General features: G+C 37.0%; 1 protein-coding gene across 6 annotated transcripts in view; it reads right to left on the reverse strand.

Annotated features, from left to right (window-relative positions):
* The window catches only part of SPIN1 (spindlin 1), a 130650-nt gene that overhangs the window by 98897 nt on the left and 14886 nt on the right, over nt 1-16867 (reverse strand). The window lies entirely within an intron of this gene.

A 16867-nucleotide genomic window follows, 5' to 3' on the forward strand; every position in this document is an offset into this window, starting at 1 on the left:
CAAAGGGATCCTACTGATCTCTTTCTGTGAGACAAATATGTCCTTGATACACTATGAACAACAGTTTGGCCTTCCACCAAGGATGCAAGGTTTGTCTAATATTAGGAAAACGATAAATGTATCAGACCTAGTAACAAAATAATTAAAATTATGATATGGATAAAATGCTTTTGATAAAATACAACACCCCTTTATATTAAAGACATTTAACCAACATTAGAAACAGAGAAATGGTTGAGTACGGCAAAAAGTGGCTGCAGTCTCTGTTCCTGGGGAGATTAAGACTGGTGGATTTCTTGAGTTTAGGAGTTCTGAGTTGCAGGAGGGCTAAAATTCGTTGGGTGTATCCACTAAGCACAGCCTAAATACGTTGACCTCACAAGAACAGAGAATCACTAGCCTACCTAAGAAGGGGTGAACTAGCCCCAAGTCCGAAAAACAGAGCTGGCAATACCAGCAGTGCATGATTTATTCTGAAAATAGGAAGAATTGAGAATCATACATTCCACTCTGCAGACCTTACCAGTTCCTCAGTACTTCTCAAAATATTTAAAATCAAGTATATCAAACCATAAGGAACAAATTCCTCCCCATCAAAAGGGAAAAAAAAAGAACCAAAAGTTTTTATGCAATGAAACTTCACTAATTAAAACCTGATACCTGGGAGACTTTTGAATTAAGGAAGGAGAAACGATGAATCTCTGTGTTTGAAGAATGTGAAAACTACTGAAACCTATTTCCGCAAGAAAATTAAAACAGAGTACAGAGAAGTTTTAACAAGTGACAAGTGAGAAAAGGAAAAAAGAGATTTTTGCAAACTCATATTCTGACCTCCACTGACAAAACAGGATGTTTCAAATATATGATTTCTTTCATCATTAGTTCTTCCTCTGAATTGATTCAGTCCTGAAAAGTGCCTAAGAACATTCAAAACTTCTGATCATATGAATCCTACAAATTAGTTTTTAATTACTTGTATTCTCCTTCTCTCTTCTGCTCTCAAGTGGTCAAATCCCAAGACTTTCTCTCAACCAAATTTAGTAATGCCAGGGAATTACCTACTAGAAGTTAGGAGAAGAAAAGTTGGAAGGAAGTAGGGCAGTATACATCTTAGCTCTCAGCTATAATAATGGTGACATCTGAATTTTGAAACATAAATGTGAAAAGAATATTTACCCTATTTAACCACAGGCAAAGTAGATGCACATATTAATTGCTGGATATTGAATACAGTTTTCCAACTAATTTCAATTATAAAATCAGAGATGTGATTTTAAAAAAAAATTGCCTGAGACCTAACATCTTTACAAGCCTTTTGAAAGAAAATCATTCTCAAAATACCACCAGAAAAATTTATATATAAATATAAAGTTGGGTTAACTTATTTGAATCTAACCGAATGTAATTCTTAAGAAAAAAATACAAACACCAAATCCACTAAAATTCTCCATTAACAGGTTATTAAGGGCTAAAACAGTAAGGTTTACAAACTCTGAAAGGCCCTATCCAATCAACGGATCCACTGATAACAGAATTGAAGAGTCTTACAACTCAGGGCCTCTCAACTCAGTTAGCAAATGCTCATCACCAGAGGGTCAGGTACCTGGTGATGAATTCTTTTTTGGTCACAGAAACCCAAATAGTAGTTAGTGGTAGTGGTGGGTAGTAGTAATAATAGTAATAAACATTTCTGTACTGCTTCAAGGTCTGTAAAGTTTTATATGTCTTCTCATTTGGTCCTCCCAAACCCGTGAGGTAGGGGTTACTTTTTACAGATAGGAAACAGGCCAAGTAGACCATCTACTAAGTGTGAAGAGTTTGTTAGTGCGCATATTCTTCTTAACTAAAATGACAAATTTTATCTTTATTGCAAAAGAAACAGTAGCATGGAATAACAGAAAGAGAGCTAGGTGTGGAATCAGATGGCTTGGGTTCAAATTGGTTTTGCCACTTACTATACCAGCTACCAACTCTGGTTTTCCTTTTCTATAAAATCAAAGGATTGCACTGTATATCTGAGGCTCCTTCCAACTCTTAACTCGGTGTATTTATAAGAAAACAATAAATATATCACATAACAGATTAAGTTTAATGTACAGTAAACTTATTTGATTTGAGCTAAACTCTCATTGGCAGCTTTCATAGTTATTTTCAATTTAGAAATAACTGATCTGAAACAGAAGAGAAATGAAAGAGCCACTACGAGGGTATTTTCACTGAAATATAGTTTAGAGGAATTATAAAATCATTTCATTCAATAAAAACCCATTTTTCTAAAAGTTTGAAGCAAGCAAATTTGCAAAGTTTACTAAAGGCCTTGTTTTCCTACTACTGATCAGCCAGGTTATCATTCTTTAAATCAGTAAATAATTTGATGAGTGGAAAGAGGGTCTCTAGGTTATACTTTCCCACTTAGCATGAACTTGCCAAATGGTCAAATATATTCTGAGATCTTACGAAGGAAAAAGATGCTGTGATTAAATAAGAATCAACATGGAACCCAAGTTATGAAAATAACATATTAATTTGTTCTTTAGTAGTCATAACCCCAAAGTCCACAAGATGGGGATGTTTCACACTAAAGCATACCTTGTGAATTATAAAAAATGCATGATCCTAGCTCCTTCTTTCCCTTTCCAGGAAGTCAGGATTTTTCTCAGTTGAAAAATGAAAGAGGCAGAAATCACATACTGACACTGTTTTCCTGGTGAGGATACATTTTATTTGAGTCAGACATCCTGTATAAGATACTTTTAGCAACACTTATCTATTTATCAGTTCATCTCTGTCAAAGATTTCTTTTGAGTTTAATAAAGTACCTGTATTTGGGTAAAGCTACCAGACTTGGAGTCAGGAACACCTCAGTTCAAATCCTACTTCAGACACTTATTTGTCATATGCAAATCACTTAACCTGTTTGCCTCAGTTTCCTCATCTGTAAAATGGGGGTAACAGCACCTATTATTGCCACATAATTGCTATGAAAATAAAAGGAGATAAGGCATTTTGTAAACCTTAAAGAGCTATATAAATACCAGCTATTAAAGTTAATATTACAAGAGGTTAGGTCAAGTGACATATGTTACAAAACTAGTCAGTGACAGAATTACCACAATATCTATGTACTTTTCTATTATAAAAAAAGAAAAGGAGAGTAAAATAGAGGAAGGTGTCACAAATGACTCACAATTTTTAAGTCAATTCACCTACAGTAGTATGTGAATTAAGAGAAGAAAGAAAACTACATTGACTTACACAATAAACCTTACAATTGTTCCTAGCTTTAAAAAACTTTCAATATGCACTATCTTTTGCTGGGCAGCTATATGGCGCAGTGGGATAAAGCACTGGCCTTGGAGTCAGGAGGGCCTAAGTTCAAATCCGGCCTCACACACTTACTAGCTGTGTGACTCTGGGAAAGTCACTTAACCCTGCTTCCCTCCATTCCTCATCTGTAAAATGAGATGGAGAAGGAAATGGCAAACTCCCCCAGTATCTTTGCCAAGAAAACCCCAAATGGGATCACAGAGAGTCAGACACGACTAAATCAACCAAGCAACAGCAAATATCCTTTTCTGCAAACACTTGTTTTAAACATTTTGGCTAAGTTCATACGACATATTCTTTAATTCTTCATTATGAAACCACTTTTATCTGAAGCTCTTTGCTTGTTTTCTATGGATTAGGCTATTTACAGCAAGGACTGACCAGTTCTTTGTATCGGTCCTCTGCCCCCCCTTTTTTCCCCAAGGCAATTGGAGGTAAGTGACTTGCCCAGGGTCACACAACTAGCAAGGGTCAAGTGCCTGAGGCCGGATTTGAAATCAGGTCCTCCGGGACTCCAAGGCTGGTGCTCCATCCAGCTGCCCCCATCTTCCTCCCTTTTTGACCTTACTTTACTTTGTGGTTCAGTAAAACCCATCCTATTTCATCTTGAGCTTGAATGATTCTAGAAATGCTTAAATTTCCCACACCTAGCAGTCACTGAAGTGAGCTCTTTAAAAGCTACTACACATTTCCTAGGAGTAATAACTATTCTTTAAAATGACAACAAAAAAGAACAATGAAACATGAAACTGAGTGGGGATGGCACAAAATCCACTGAGAACACTGAACAAAAAGAGAATTAACTAAAGGTGGGAAAATCAGCTCAATATGCTTTAATATGAGCAAAAGTCAGACTTCTGAGTCAAGCCAGCATCAGTACAAGTACATGCAGGACCATTGCTGTCACAAAATGAAACAATATTAAAATTTTTAACATCCCAAGTAATTCACACATTCTTCATGTTATCACTAAGGGAATGGCAGGGGACAGAGCATACAGCATGAAGAAGGTGAAGTCAGAAATAAAGATAAAGAATAATTTATAAATATGATTTAAAATGTAATTCTTAGGTTAATGATAATGAAGTGTGGGAAAACAATCTGTGAGTAGTATCTGATCCCCTGGAGACCCAACCGGCCAGTTTCAGTTGGTTAATGCTACTATTTTCTCCTCCTCCTCCTTCCAGTAATTTCTCTTCCTCTTCTCCCTCTGTCCACGTGGGGGAGTCATATATGTGGGTGCTCTGTCCAAAAGAATATAAATTTTGATCACTTATACTTCACAAGATATCTTGGGGCTTGGGGGGCTAGATTTTTTCCCCCTACTTATTCTTATCAACTCTTTTTTCCTGAAAAACACAGACAATTAATTCTTGTTTTATGCAGTTTTCATTTCTTGAAATATAGCTCTAAAAAAACCAGGCTTTAATAAAGCCCATTGAGATTCAAAGGAGCTACCTTTAAACCTAAACCATTCTGGTTCTCACTGATTGGCCAGTAATAGGTCCCAGCCCAAGCCTGATTCTGACTGATGATTTAGTTAGCAACAGCAGCTTAGATTTAGTAGCGTTACACACTTTCACATACATTATTAATTCATTTGATCCTCACAACAACCCTGTAAATGTGTCAAATCCTCTGATTTCATAGATGAAAAACTGAGACTCAGGTTAAATTACTTGCCCAAAGCCACATAGGAACTCAAAAGTCAGATCTTCTGACTTCTGTTAATAATGCTGAGAGGCCCACAACCAAAAGGCTTACCATCAAATGATTTTTTTTTTTTGCCTCAACAACTCATGGAAAAATTGTCTACGAAAGCTTTAGAATCTGCACTGGGATCAAGTAACTGCACCAATAAAACTAAATATAAACTGCTTTGCATTCAAATCTCTTCACATTCTGCCTTCAACCTATCCTTACAAACTGATTTCACATTTTTCCTTGTACTCTAAGCTCCGGCCAAACTGGCTGTTTCCCCATTTACAAATACTCCATTCTCCTGTCTCTCTGCCTTTCCACATGCTACCCTCACCACTACCATACCTAGAATGCATCTTTTCATCTCCAACTCTAAATATGAGAATCCCTAGCTTCAAGGTCAGGTACCATCTTTTACATGAGGGTCTTTCTTGATTCTTCCAGTTGTTCTGCATGTATTTTACATTTACGTTTTCTGTACTACTCTCCTTTTCACTCTTGGTCCTTAAAGGGCCTAGCAGTGGTTCCCACTTAGTGGTTCTCCAACCCCAAAGGAGGAAAATGATGGTCTAAGAAGTCAATGCTAAAAATTTTTTAACATACCTTAAGCAGTAAATAATTGAAAATTTTATTTTACAAATATGTTTTTCTGGTGTCATAACAAGCATATGTATGCTTGAAAGAAACATTATAGGCTTGTTTCTGCAGCCATTCTAAATTGTCATGATCATGCACACAATTTTGGTGTTCATGCAGTGATTCCAAAAAAGTGATGCTTAGTGATAAGTTCTTACAGTTTCTCAACCTGTCATCAAATTTTTCTCAACCTAGATGAATGTGAATAGCCCCATTTTTGTTCTATACCCTACACCATACTAGCTCCCTTGCTTCCATCTGTTACCTTGTAATAGTACCTCATCCACTATGTAATCATGTGATAAAGACGTTAAGAACAGTTTTCATTCTTGCAACACAAATGTCAGATTGTCTGAAAACCAAGATCACTGAGCATGAGCATTAGAAGCCATCTCAAAACCATTATGGACCAACACAAACATTCTGCAGAAACAAACATTAAGTTGTCTCTCTCTCATTGAAGTATTAAGAATGTTTTGCCATTTAAACCTATCCCCACTTATATTACTATTCTTTAATTTGGCAGATTTCCAAATGAGCTGTTTGGCAACTCTGGTCAGTCATCCAGTAGTTTCTGTCAGAGTAGCCAATGTGGCAATGGCAGAAGAGAAGAACATCACTTCTCAACAGATTCTTTCCTTATAAAGATGCATGTAAAATATTATTAAAAGTGAAGCAATTGTATCTTAAGTACATTTATCATGTTATACAACTTGCCATTAGCCAGTAGAAAAGTAAATAATTCACATTGCAATTATTTATTTTAATCAACTGGTTAAGTGGCTAAAAATTAAAAAACGACATTTCCATATCTCAGCAAGAGAGCTTGTAAAATTCCCCTACAATTTTCTACCACATATATGAAAGCAAGTATTTTCACTTTATTGTTTTAAATCAAATTATGGGGAAAAAAATGCAAAGCACAACCAGATTTAAGACTGTTTGGTGTGGAGCCAAATACTGTAAAACTTTTGTTCAAATGAAAAAGCCCAACACTGAAATTAAGTTTATATATGATTGTTATGTTTTATTTTATTTTTTAAAAATTTTTTTTCCCATATGCTTTTGAGTTGAAATTTTTTTCTCCCTTTTTCTCCCCCTCCCCCCAAGACGGCGCACAATCTGACATAGGCTTTACATTTACATACCCATTAAACATATTTTCACATTAGTGAAGTTGTAAGTAAAAATTAAAACCAATAGGAGGAACCATCAGAAAGATGAAACAAAATTCAACTTAAGGTAAAAATAAGTGAGAGCAATTCGACTTCCATAGTTCTTTCTTCGTATGTGGACAGCATTTTCCATCCCAAGGCCTCTGGAGATGTCTTAGATCCTCGCAATGCTGAGAAGGGTTCAGTTTAACATTCTTAGTCATTGCATAACGTGGCTGCTATTGTATACAAAGTCCTCTGGGTTCTGCTCACTTCACTCAGCATCAGACCATATAAGTCTTCCCAGGTTTTTCTGAAGTCAGCCTGTTCATCATTTCTTATAGAACAATAGTATTCCGTTACATTCATACACCACAACTTGCTCAGCCATTCCCCAATTGATGGGCATCCTCTCAATTTCCAATTCTTTGCCACCACAAAAAGAGCTGCTATGAATATTTTTGTACATGTGGGTCCTTTTCCCATTTGTTTGATCTCTTTGGGATATAGCCCTAGAAGTGCTATTGCTGGATCAAAGGGTATGCACATTTTTGTAGTATGATTATGTTATGTTAAGCATCTTCCAAGTTGTAGCTTATCTCACCAACAATTATAACAATAATAATATGTAAGGGACATAAAGCTAAGCACTTTACAAATATTCCATTTGATCCTCATAACAATGTTGGGAGGTAGGTGCTATTATTATCCCCTTTAAATAGACTAGGAAACTGTGACAGAGGTTAAGGAACTTGCCCAAGGTCACAGGGCAAATAAGAATCTAAAGCTACATTTGCATTCAGGTCTTCCTGAATCTGTGGCAGTGAGGTGGTGCAGTGGATAGAGTGCAAGGTCCGTGGAGTCAGTCATTTATCTTCCTGAATATGCTAGGAGACCAATTAGAAGGCTACTGAAACAGCTCAGGAATAGAGGTAATGAGGTCTAGCCTGAATTATGGTTTTATGGCGTGATTAGAAGAGAGGAGAAGGATGCAAGAGATGCTAAGACGATACAATCAACAAGATATGGCAACTCACTGGATATTTGGGGTTAGGGAGGAGAGAACTGGAATCAAAAATCGAGGATAAATCCTAAGTTCCAATCCTGGGTGAATGGAAGGACAATGGTGAGAAAGAAATAGGTAAATTAAGAGGAGCAGTAGATTTGAGGAAAAGATGAATACTATTTTGAATATTTTTAATTTGAGATGACTATGGAACATCTAGGTTAAGATATCAAGAAGGCAACTGAAGTTCAAGAACTAAAGAGAAATAAGAGCTGGATTTGAAGATTTGGAAATCAACTGCATAGACAATGATAAGTTTGTAAATAACAAGAATTTTAAAAAAAAACCCACCCTGAAACAATTCTTGGAAATAATACAGCCAAGTCTGGTACCAAAGAAGTAATGAGAATGAACCTCCTTTTCTTCTTTGCAGAAGTAGGGGACAAGAAATGTAAAACACTACATATAATGTTATGTTGATAGGCTGATATGTTATTTATTGCTAAACAATTTTTTTCCTTCTCTTTTTATTCCTTTTTATAAGGGATAGCATTTTGAGAACACAGGAGGAAGAGTAGACTGGAAAATGTAGTTGATATAAAAACAAAACAATTTTTTTAAAGAGACAATTGAACCCATGGAAGCTAATGAAATCACAGAGTGTAAAAGGCCCAGAGAGAAAAGGCAGGACATAGTTCTGGAATATGCCTACAAACAGGGGACAGGGTTTAAATGAACCTTCAAAAGAGACTAAGAGGTATCTGTCCAATAGTTAGGAATTTAGTTTAGAAATAAAAAAATTTACTATAAGAATCTAACCCATAATTACATATTAACACACCATAAAAACAACCAAATTTTGTTGAATCTCAGGGACCAGTCCTTGGTCGGAAGAAACTTCAGAAGCCACCTTGACCATATGATACAAGAATCCAACCAATAATAAAAGGTCTATCAGCCTTCACTTGAAGACCTCTAGTCAAAAGAAACCTATCACTTCCTGAGGCAGCTCATTCCACTTTTGGATAGCTCTAATTGTTATGAAGGCTCTCCTTATATAGAACTAAAAGCTTCCTCTTGCAACCTTCATAGCTCCTCATTCTGCCTTTTAGAGGCAAGAAGAAATAGTCTAATCTTCATCCACAAAACAAATCTTCAAATATAGGCATAGCTCAAAGATATTGCAGGTTCAGTTCCACATCACCACAATTAAGCAAGTATGGCAATAAAATGAGTTGGTTTCCCAGTGCATATAAAAGTTATACTATGCTGTAGTCTATTAAATGTGCAATAGTATTGTGTCTAAAAAAATTTGCATTTCTTAATGTAAAAAAATACTTTATTGTTAAAAAATGCTAACATCATTTGATCCTTCAGTGAGTCATAACCTTTTTGCTGGTAGAGAGTCTTGCCATGATACTGATGGCTGCTGACTTATCAGGGTGTTGATTGCTGAAGGTTGGAGTGGCTGGGGCAATTTTTTTTTTTGGTTTGTTTGTTTTTGCTAGGCAATGGGGGTTAAGTGACTTGCCCAGGGTCATACAGCTAGTAAGTGTTATGTGTCTGAGGCCAAATTTGAACTCAAGTCCTCCTGACTCCAGGGCTGGTGCTCTATCCACTGCACCATCTAGCTGCCCCAATGGGGCAATTTCTTAAAATAACACAATAATGAAATCTGCCTCATCAATTGATTCTTCCTTTGAATTGAACACTTATCAAGGTCATTATAGGGTTAGAAATTGGCCTGATTTCAATTATTGTTGTGTCTCAGGAAACTGGGAGGCCTGAGGGGAGGGAGACAGGGAACAGCAGGTCAGTGGAGCGATCAGAACACACATTTATTAAGTTCACCATCTTATGTGAGCGGAGTTCATAGTACCCCAAGACAATTACGATAGTAATGTCAAAGATCATTGATCATCTGTAGATCACCGTGACAAACATAATAATGTCGAAAATATTTGAAATATTGTGAGAAATACCAAAATGTGACCCACAGACATATGAGCACCTGCTGCTAGAAAGACGGTGCCACAGACTTCTAAAATAGCAACAATAGACTTGTTTGACACAGGGCTGAGACAAACCTTCAATCTGTTAAAAAAAAAAACAATATCCACAAAGATCAATAAAGTAAAGCACAACCAAATGAGGCATGTCTATACTTGATGGTAACTATCATATACTCCCTTCTCCAGCTAAACACTCCCAGTTCCTTCAACTGATCCTCATACAAGTCTCAAGGTCTCTGAACATTATTCCAATTAAGAATAAATAATGAGGGGAGTTTCTTTGGTTTTAAAAAGAAAACAGCCAAATAACTAGATTCATCAATCCTAATAATCAAAGCATGTTATTCCACAGAAGAACTCAAGTGGATCATTAGCCTTTTCCCTCATTCTTACAAAATCCTCCATCTACAATCTTACATACAAAACAGAATGAAAGAATGAAAAAGCACTTATTAAGTGTTTTAATACATTCAAAGCACTGTAACAAGCACTAGAGATAAGCAAGATGACTCCTGTTTTCAAGGGGCTCAGAGAGGAAACAACATATAGGCAAATAGATGGAAAGGCCCAGTGGAGACCACAGGGATGTCACAAGGCAGAGGGTAACACACCTGTGATGTCATTTCCAGTGATAAAACCATATCCATTTCTGGTTGTGAGCCAGTTCAATTGGCGGGAGAAAGTGGAGAGGTAAAAACATGCACAATGAAGCAAAATAAATTCCCACATTAGCTGGGTCTGGCAATGTACATTTCATCCTTCAATTTGAGTCTATTCTTTCTCTGTCAGGAGGTGGGCATTATTGTCTTTTGGAACTGTTGGTCACTGCACTGATCAAGTAAGTCTTTCAAAGTTGTTTGTTTTTATAATGTTTTTATTGTATAAACTGTCCTCTTAGTTCTGCTAATTTGATTCTGCATCATTTTTCATGTTTCTCCAAAACTATCTCCTGTGTCTTTTGTTATAGCACCAAAATATTCCATTACATTCACAAAATGTCTTTAGCCATTTCCCAATTGATGAATACCAGCTTGACTTCCGGTTCTTAGCTATAATAAAGAGAATTGCTATAATTATTTCTATGCATAGGAGTACTTTTTAAAAAAATTTCTTCAGGCAATGATATCAACTGAGTAAACAGGTAAGCACACTTAAGTGACTTTGGGGGCATTCAGAGTCTTTTGACACTGCAAAGGACTATAGCAGTACAAACTTTCTTTTCTAGGTCTTTAGTGGCTGCTGCAGAGGCAAGGGCTGTAACACCTACAGAAGTAGTTGGGCCAAGTCAAGCATGCTCCACAAGGGTTGTTCTTGTGAATGGCTTTAAGTATCAGGCTACAAGCAGGACTAGAAGTCAGAAGTCTTGCAATTTCCCAGGACTCTTGGATGCAGGGTCCTGCACTTCTTCTATAAGGGTGGGAGTAAAGGGGGAACTGAGGTATTAATGGTGGTTTGGCCTAACTAGCACACTGCTTCTTTGACTAGTATGACCTCCCTACTTTTGGTTCTAGAGATGGCTGAGATGTCAGGAATTGCTCCACTGGAGATGGCTGCGGGGTCTGGGTTGAAAGCAGGGCTGCTGGTCTGAAGGTATCCTTTTGTAATCCTGCTATTCCCAGGGCTCTTGGTTTGACCCTACCAATCAGTTTCACTTACTAAGGGAACATGTAGGAAATACTTCTACAAGAATCTAAAATCTTCCAGAAACAATGCTTACTACAAAAAAATAAATGTTATTCTAGCCAGGGTTCATCAGAGGAATTCAATTAAGCGATTCATCCAACAAATATTGATTAAGTGCCTACTATGAGCAAGGCACTATGCTAACATTGATTTTGATGAGAATGCAAAGACATTAAAGGTATGGCACAAGCCCTGAAAGAGTTTACAGTATAGTGGATTGACAAGTAACAGAGAGACATTTACTTTCAAACCATACTCTGAACAGTAACTTTTTGTCTATTCCACCCCCCCCCCCATGTCTTTCACTATTCTCAACTGGGGAAGCGAGGAGGACAGGAGTAAACAATAAGTTCACTTTTTAAAAAATTTACCTTTGAGATATTTGGAAGGAAATATGTATGTATAAAAATACAAATGTGTGCATACACACATACAAACACAGACACATATATAGTAGAAAGATGGCCTCCAAATCCAAAGACCTAAGTTCAAGTCCCACAACTAATACACACTGTTTGACTCTAAGCATGTAACTTATCATCTCAATGCTTTAAAACATTAAGTAGCACTTTCACTACTGAACTTTAATGACCACCAACAAAAGTTCAATTCCACATTTATTAAGTGACCACTCTATCTATGCAAAGCATTGCACTAAGCCAAGGCCCTGGGTTTACAAAGATGAAAAATAAGTCAAAAACAAAGTAGTAAGCCTGTTACAAGACAAGTCCAGACAAACTGTAACTCACATTCGCAGAGCAAACTGAATGTTTCAACCACCCTCTAAGATAGGTATTGAAAATATTATTATCCTACTTTACAGGTAAAGAAATTGACAAACAAAGAAATTACATGATTTACCCTTGATCACAAACTAAGGATCTGAGTCAGGATTCCAACCCATCTCCTGCTTCCATAATAGTATACATACACTTATCATACACATAACCCCATACCATTCAGGCTCTCTAATATACCTGGGAAGAGTTCCTTTACAGCTGGTAGGAAAAGGTTTAGAAGAGGGAAATCAGAGGAGAATTTTTTGGCCCAAAGATCCAACTATTAGAATAGACCCTACTGAGATCAAAGATAAAAAACTATCCCACATAGACCAACAGCTAAAAACTCTGAAACAAAGTAACCATCAATTAGGGAATGGCTAACAAATTGTGGTACATAAATGGATCAGAATGTTATTGCTCACCATGATATAATGAATATGAAGAATTCAGAGAAATATGGAAGACCTACATGAACTGAGAAATTAACAATGCCTACAACAATGTAAATGGAAAGAACAAAACAAAACTACATGTGTATGACCCAAGCTTGACCCTGGGTGTGGAACAATTCATACACTGTCAGATTTGGTTGATATGTTAAACTTGCTGAGCTAAATTGTTTTTCTCTTTTATTTTTTGATACAAGACATGTGGAGGGATATAATAAAAAATTAAAGTGAAATAAAAAATTATCAACAATTTTTAAAAGATAAGATACTGTCATCCATGTGTAAGATATACTTAAGAATATTGCATACTCTGTATAGGTAGGTAGATGGATGGATAGATGGACAGACAGACAGAGAGATAGGTAGAGGGCACAGGGTGAGTTGAAGATTAAGGGGTCATATCTGGAGAATAAAATTAAGGGATGAGAGAGGATTATATTTGGAGAAGAAGAAAGGGAGAGGTAGAATGGGGTAAATTATCTCCCATAAAACAGACAAGAAAAGGCTTTCATAGTGGAGGGGAAGGTGAGAGGGAATGAGTGAATCTTATTCTCATAGGATTTGGCTTAAGGAGGGAATAACATACACATTCAATTGGGTATGGAAATCTGTCTTACCCTACAGGGAAAATAGAGGGAGAAGGGGACAAGAGAGCAGGGAGATGATAGAGAGGAGGGCAGACTGGGAAAGGGAGTAATCAGAAGCAAATACTTCTGAGGAGGAACAGGGTCAAAAGAAAGAACAGAATAAATGGGAGGGCAGAATAGGAAGAAGGGAAATAGAGTTAGTTTTTCACAACACATCTACTATGGAAGTGTTTTGCATAAATGCACATGTACAACCTATATTGAGTTGCTTGCCTTTTCAATGAGGGTGGTTGGGGAGGGAGGAAGGGAGAAGATTTGAAACCTGAAGTCTTAAAAACATATGTTTAAAAAAAGTGTTTTCACATGCTACTGGGAAATAAGAAATACAGGAAATGGGGTACAGAAGTCTGTCCTGGCCCTACAGAAAAATAGAAGGGGAAGGGAATAAGAGAAGGGGGGGAGAGATAGAAGAGAGGACAGACTAGGGGAAGGGATATTCAGAATGCATTCCATCTTGGGGCGGGGGGAGGTATCAGATGGGGTGAAAATTTTGAACTCAAAATCTTGTGGAAGTAAATCTTGAAAACTGAAAATAAATAAATTTATATTAAAAAAAGAAATAAAAAATGATTCCAGGGGCAGCTAGGTAGTGCAGTGGATAGAGCACCGGCACTGAATTCAGGAGTACCCGAGTTCAAATCTGGCCTCAGACACATAACACTAGCTGTGGGACCCTAGGCAAGTCACTTAATCCCATTGCCTAGCAAAAAAACAAAACAAAACAAAACAAAATGATTCCATTGGGAAAAAAAAAGAATGTTACATAGTTGAGTATGCAACAATCAATAAACTTGTAGATGTAGGGAGAAGATGCTTCACCTGATGGCTATTTCAAGTTATCATACTATCTCCTCTCACTTTTATAGCTAAATTCCTAGACAGAATTTTCTGCACTCATCACCACTATATATATATATATATATTCCTCATCTGCTACCCACTTCCCAATCCCTTGCCATCTGACTTCTGACCCCAACACCACCACCATAGAAGCATTCTCTGAACAATTAAAAATGAGCTAAAGTTGGCTCAATTCCTTAAGAACCTAGCCAATAGCTCACAAATGTTGAGATTCCTTAAGAGTCTGGACAATATGGCAGATCTTTAATAAACCTTGTCTCTGGCTGAAAAAAAAATGATCTAAAGCGTAAAAACTTTTTCTGTTTTTATTCTTTTTGACTTTTCTGCTGACATTGTCAGTCAATCCCCTCCTCTTGAACACACTGTTATACCTAGGCGTCCAATAACACTATTCTCCTAGTTCTCCTCCTACCTATCGGTTCCTTCTGTCTTCTTTACTTGATCATTCTGTGAGCATCCAGAAGTTCCTATCTTGAGTCCTTTTCTCTTTATACTCTCATCCTTGATTTCATTAGTTCCCATGGGCTCAATTATAATCTACACAAAACATTCCCAAATCAATATATCCGGTCCTAATTTTTCCCCTGAATTCCAATCTCACATTATCAACACATGCCAGATAGCTCAAGTTGGAAATCTTGTAGACCTAAAAAAAACTCAATATGCTCAAAGACATAAACCCATATTTATCCAAAAATACATTTGTCGGGGCAGCTAGGTAGCACAATGGATAGAGCACCGGCCCCGAAGTCAGGAGGACCCAAGCTCAAATACAGCCTCAGACACATAACACTCGATAGCTGTGTGACTCTGGGCAAGTCACTTAATCCCAATTGCCTCACTTAGGAAAAAAAAGCATTCACCTTCCAAAATGTCCTTATTTCTCTTGAGGGCACCATTATCCTCCCATTCACCTGGTTCAAAAAAATCAAAATCCTTCTAGTATCTTCCCTCTACATCCAGTCTTCTAGAAAAATGACTCTTCCATTATCGTCACTCACTTACTAATATTCAATCTTTCCCCGTCTACTAGCTACTTCCCTACTGCCTACCATAACATGCCAATATTTCCCCCATTCTCAAAAAATACAAAAAAGGGGGAAAAAGCTCCATACCTGATCCACCCATTTCTGATAGCTATCATCCTTATATTTTCCCTGCCATTCATGACAAAACTCCTAAAGGAGGTCTCTACAATAGCTGCTTTCACTCACTTTTTTCTTACTCTCTTAACTCTCTACACTGGCTTCTGACTTCTATCATTCAACCAAAACTGCTCTCTCCAAAAACTTCAAATAATCTCTTAGCTGCCAAATCTAAAAGCATTTTCTCAATACTCATTCTTCTTGAGTTTTCTGGAGCCAATAACATTGGAAATTACTCTCTTCTCCTTATATTTTCTTTTTTCTGGTTCAATACTGCTCCCTCATGGTTCCTCCTCCTACCTGTCACACTGCTCCTCAGTCTCCACTGCTTGATCTTCATCCAGATCAGGATGACCCATACGGTTCTGCACTGGTTCAGCTTCTATTCTCTCCTTATACTATTTCACCTGGTACTTTCATCAGCATTCATAGAGATCAACTGCATAGATCTGATCAATTCTCATCAGCTCACTTCCACTCCTCACACTTCCAACTTGGACATTTCAAACTGGAAGTCCTGTAGACATCTTAAACTCAATATTACCCAAAATGAATTCATTATCTTTCCCCCAATCTCCACCCCTCTTCCTAACTTCCCTATTACTGTTAAAGGTGCTGCTCTCCTTCCAAAGACATCTAGTCTTAAAATCTAGGTGTCACACTTAATTCCCCACCCTCTCTCCTGTCCCCATATCTAATCAGTTGTCAAATCCTGTCAGTTTTACTTTCACAACCTCTCTTATAAAGTCCCCTTTTCTCTTCTGACATTGCCACAACCCTAGTGCATATTTTCTTTTTTTGCTTTTAGGCAATTGGGGTTAAGTGACTTGCCCAGGGTCACACAGCTAGTAAGTGTCAAGTGTTTGGTCTGAGGCCCGATTTGAACTCAGGTCCTCCTGACTTCAGGGCCAATGCTCTATCCACTGCACCACTTAGCTGCCACATAGTGCATATTTTCTTGAAAAATAAGGAAAATATTTTTTGAAATACTACATAAGTATGAATTGCTGGGCCTGAGATCAAAAATATTATGCACAATAAGAGAAATGCACCTAAGACCAAGAGCCATCATAAAATACATGTTGTAAAAGGATATAAACAAATTGTAGTTCAAAAGAACTACAATAAAAAAAATACAAAGAACTGCTTCAAAACCAATTTTTTTTAATGCAAATCAAAGTAACCCTGAGGTTTCTCCTCATATGCCCAGCTTTGACCCAAAGTCAAGACCACTGTTGATGCAATTTTGTTAAACTGCTCATTTTCTCATTTTTCCTACAAGGAAGGGCAAGAACAGAGGAAGAATATATTTGGTAATAAAAAGGATCAATTTTTAAATCTAATTTACTATTAACTAATTTCAAAATCTGCTTTTTAAAAGCAATAAACAGCAATTTATCTACTATCGAACTCTACAACTCACTACTAACAACATAATGTGTTTTGTAAAGTTTTTTTTTAAAG

The sequence above is a fragment of the Phascolarctos cinereus genome, unplaced genomic scaffold, assembly GCF_003287225.1.
Source record: "Phascolarctos cinereus isolate Bilbo 61053 unplaced genomic scaffold, phaCin_HiC Scaffold_4;HRSCAF=312, whole genome shotgun sequence".
NCBI classification, from domain to species: Eukaryota; Metazoa; Chordata; class Mammalia; order Diprotodontia; family Phascolarctidae; genus Phascolarctos; species Phascolarctos cinereus.